This window comes from Bidens hawaiensis, unplaced genomic scaffold (genome assembly GCF_021521415.1).
Source record: "Bidens hawaiensis isolate Kalapana, Puna unplaced genomic scaffold, B.hawaiensis_p1.1 tig00054926_1, whole genome shotgun sequence".
NCBI classification, from domain to species: domain Eukaryota; kingdom Viridiplantae; phylum Streptophyta; class Magnoliopsida; order Asterales; family Asteraceae; genus Bidens; species Bidens hawaiensis.
The window spans coordinates 95754-99874 of record NW_027499901.1 but is presented as its reverse complement, the minus strand read 5'-3'; the positions used below and the strand labels follow the sequence as shown (position 1 = coordinate 99874).

The following is a 4121-nucleotide window of genomic DNA, read 5'->3' as shown; positions in this document are numbered from 1 at the left end:
ATTGGGAAACCGCGGGAAGAATCCCCGCGGAAAACCTTAAAACTAAACCCTTTTCAAAAACCCCTTGCTTAAGTCCAAAAGTTCACCTCACTTTATTAAACATTCATGAGAAGAACATTGGACTGGGGGGACTTGAAGAGGTAGGTCCCAGCAGAGCCCGGTTGGACCCGCAAGACTCACCTTGAAAAGGGACGTCTGCGCAGTTGAACCCGCAAGACTCCTTAACGGACGTCTGCGCGGTTGAACCCGCAAGACTCAACTTTAGGGACGTCTGCGCCGAGACCAACTGGACCCGCAGGACCCACCACGCTCAGAGATGTGACGTCCTCACATGCGGTACGCTAGCTGGCCCCGCAGGAAATGCCTCCCAATGGTTTCCAAGTACTCCGCCTGTTCCCGCAGTTACGGATACCAGCCATCAGGGAAGGCCACCCGCGCAGCAAGGCTACACGCATAAGGCTTAACTCTCGTAATAATTCAGTAGTCACCTGAAGAAGGAATGAGCAAGCCGGGAACATTCCCGCACAAAGGCGGGAGGGGGAAAACTCCCGCCCAAATGAGCCAGTCCGTACGATAATAGAGGATCTTTTGTACTGTACCTGACGAGGTATGGACAAAAGATCTGACCAAAGATACGACAGCTCACTGACAGCAGTATGGCAGGCAGCACGCTATTGCACTGTCACTATTAGCCGCCACCTACTCACCAACTCCTGTCATACCACGTGCTTAGCCTGTAGTTGGTGGAAAAGGAACAGTACACAGCAGGCCTGGTCACTATCAGCCGCTACCTACCCACCAACCACCAGCAGGGCACGTGCGTAGGCCACAGTTGGCAGAGCAGCCGGCTATACCTCCTTGGAAACCTACCTTCGGCTATAAAGACCCCAAATGGTATTATCTATTATCATCATCTTGTATCTTATATCATATACCTGATAACTGCTCTAGCATTCTCTTAATATTTACTTATATTCAAGAGCAATCTAGTCTGATTCTCACGCCGGAGGATGGTCACAAGGAGGTACCCCCCCCCCTTCTCAGTGACGAGCTCACGGTGTCTGTTTTGCAGGTTATCGGAAGAACCATCTTTGCTGGATCTAACCCCTCGTGGGAAACATCTATCCAACCCCCAGGTTACCCGTAATCTGCCCGGGGTCGACTGGTGTTTCTTCAGTGGAAGTCCACAAAGTTGAGGGTTACCAATGTAGGAGGTATTATCGAAGCTTTGAAGTTGAGTCCCCGTTGGTATTCTTCCTGACAAGTTATTATATGAGAGATCAAGGTAACTTAGAGAATGTATTTGTGCCAAACTCAAGGGAATATGTCCAGAGAACTCATTACTTGACAAGTCAAGAGATTCAAGAGACTTCAACCGACCAATGTCTTTCGGGACTTCCCATGCAGTTTGTTGACGGAAAGATTGAACGAAACCAATTAAAAAAGACTAGTGATCTCATATGGAAGTTTTCCAGATAAGTTGTTTCTTGAAAGATCGATGCTCTTGAGTAGCTGCAAACCAGTTTTTCCAAATGAACGTTTTGTTTCTTTCCATGTAACCCATGCACTGTCTAAAAATTGTGCCTCGTTACTAGGCGGAGAACATGAAGCTCCAGAATACATTCGACATGGAGCTGATACAGTAGATGAATAAGTATGGCTAGTGATCATATCATCCACAAAACTTCTTCTATCCATAGCCGTGAAGTTATCAAAGCATCTAGGAATACTGCCTGACAATCCATTATTAGACAGGTCAAAGACATGAAGGTTATGCAGCCAACATAACTGGACGATAACCTCCCATATAATCTATTGGATCCTAAATCAAGAACATATAACTCTGAAAATTCTTCACCTATCCATTTTGGTATGACACCAGATAACTTGTTTTCCCCAAGATCCACAAACCTTAGTCTTGTGCAATTTCTCAACAACATGGCACTTCACCCACAAATGCATTTTTTTTTGCAAATCCAATGCCTCCAGGTTAGACAAGATTCCCAAAGAAGAGGGAATTTCCCCGGACAAATTGTTATTCGATAAACTAAGAATGACTAGATTTTCTTGGAATTTCATCAAACAATCAGGCATGCGCCCTGAAAACAAGTTGTTGGAGAGGTCAAGATAAGTTAAAACCGGTATCAAAATTACACAAGAAAGAAAGTGTTCCTGAGAACTTGTTTCCAGAGAGGTTTATTGCAGCCAGACTAGAAGACAATGATGGTACCCTTCCTTCAAAATGATTGTTACTCAAGTCCATTCCCGGATAGTCATTAAAAGAAGACGTGATATTTGGTATCATACCATTTATTTCATTTGAAGAGATGTTCAGAAACTTCAAATTAACAGGTAGGTCCCAACACCAGTCAGGGACGGTATCTGATATTCCAGGATTAGAAATATCAATGTATTCGAAATTCTCTTGAGTTTTAATCCACAACGGGAAATCCAGGTCCCAACGTGCAGGATTGCAATTTTATTGTTGTTAATTGGAAAGGGATTCTCCCATGTAAGCTTAAAGCTAAAGGATTGAAAAACAAGTCCAAATAATCTAGTTTGGTGAGATTGAGAAAATGAGCATCCGATATAACACCTTCAAGGGAGTTGTATGAAAAATCAAGATGTGTAAGCTTTGAAACCTGACCCAAACTGTTTGGCACATTACCAAAAAACAGATTACCCGACATGTCTAAATATGAAAGAGAGTGACCCCCTATGAAGTTAGGAATGCTTCCATTCAAAGAATTGTGATTAACATAAAGAAAGTCTAGATTTGAAAGTTGACCCACACTGTTGGACATGTCTCCGCTTAAAAAATTACTAGAAAGATCTAATATCGACAAGGATGTACAATCTTGCGAAGTCCGACACACTTCCACTCAAAGTATTGTTAGCAAGGTGCAAGGTAATCAATGAAGAACAGCCAACAAAGTTGGGCAATGACCCATTAAGAAGGTTTTGTGACAAATCCATGTGAGCTAAAGATGAGGAGTTCCCAAAGGATTTTGGAATGGCACCTCCGAGCTTATTTTTTGAGAGGTCTAAGCGGATAAGAGAAATCAATCTCCAAAGGTAAAAGGAATGCCCCCCCCCCATAAAAATTGTCACTAAGATCAAGTTCAAGCAAGTTGGAGAGATTGGCAAACTGATGAGGAATAGGTCCACTCAGATTAGCACCGGAAATACTCAATTCTTGTAAGTTGGACAAGGAACCCAAAAAATTTGGTAAAGGATTGAATTGAAAATCGGTAAAACTCATATCAAGATATTGTAGTTGATTTAACACTTGTAATGACGGACTAATTTTACCCGTACCTTCCAAGGAAATTAAAAGTTTGATTACATGACCGGTGAGGCTGTCACAAGTGACACCCGACCATTTGCAACAATCCGTTTTTTCACCTTCGCTCCCCCCAATCATCTAGATATCCATTTGGGTCTGTAACATCCCGAATTTTGTAACGATAAATAAAAGAGGCCTATGATTTAAAAACAAGTGTTAATATTTAATTAATATTAAATATAGAAAGAATCATGGACTTGGGTAATTACATGGATTAAGATGGTGGGATGGGCCTTAGGTCCATGGGCTACAGGGAGATTATCACGTTTCTCCAGCGATCAAGAATCTTTCATGCGATCACAACTACTCTGCCCATTTCATTGCCGAATATAGAAGATTTTTGGCAGACGGTTTATTATGATTGCAGGCCTGAGCCCCCGGTGATGCGAGCAACCGTAAATGGTCATGATATACAGTTTTCTTCAGAAGATATACGGTTGGCTCTGCAGTTTGGGGAAGAAACAAGGGATGACCCAACGGAGTTCGTAGCTCCTTTTCGTGATGGGGCGTATCTGAGGATGGGTTATTCGGGTCCGTTGGGGGACACACAGAGGAGGAAAGGGTTTTTACTGGATCAATGGCGCTTCCTAATGCATGTATTGATTGTATGCATGTCTGGGAGGAAGGCAGGAACGGATGGGATGGGCGCGACGATGCAGTCTGCCATGACTGCCCTGACTTACAACCGACGATATTCTTTTAGTCAGCTGATATTTTACGAGATTGATCGTCAGAGGAGGGCGGTGGCGCGCGAGCGATTTATTATGTATCCTCG

The 4121-nt window shown here is 43.3% G+C and overlaps 1 pseudogene; it reads right to left on the bottom strand.

The window, feature by feature from the left end:
- Positions 1 to 1141: 1141 nt before the first annotated feature.
- On the bottom strand, positions 1142 to 3424 carry LOC143600804 (receptor-like protein EIX1; annotated as a pseudogene).
- Between the last annotated feature and the right edge of the window lie 697 nt (positions 3425 to 4121).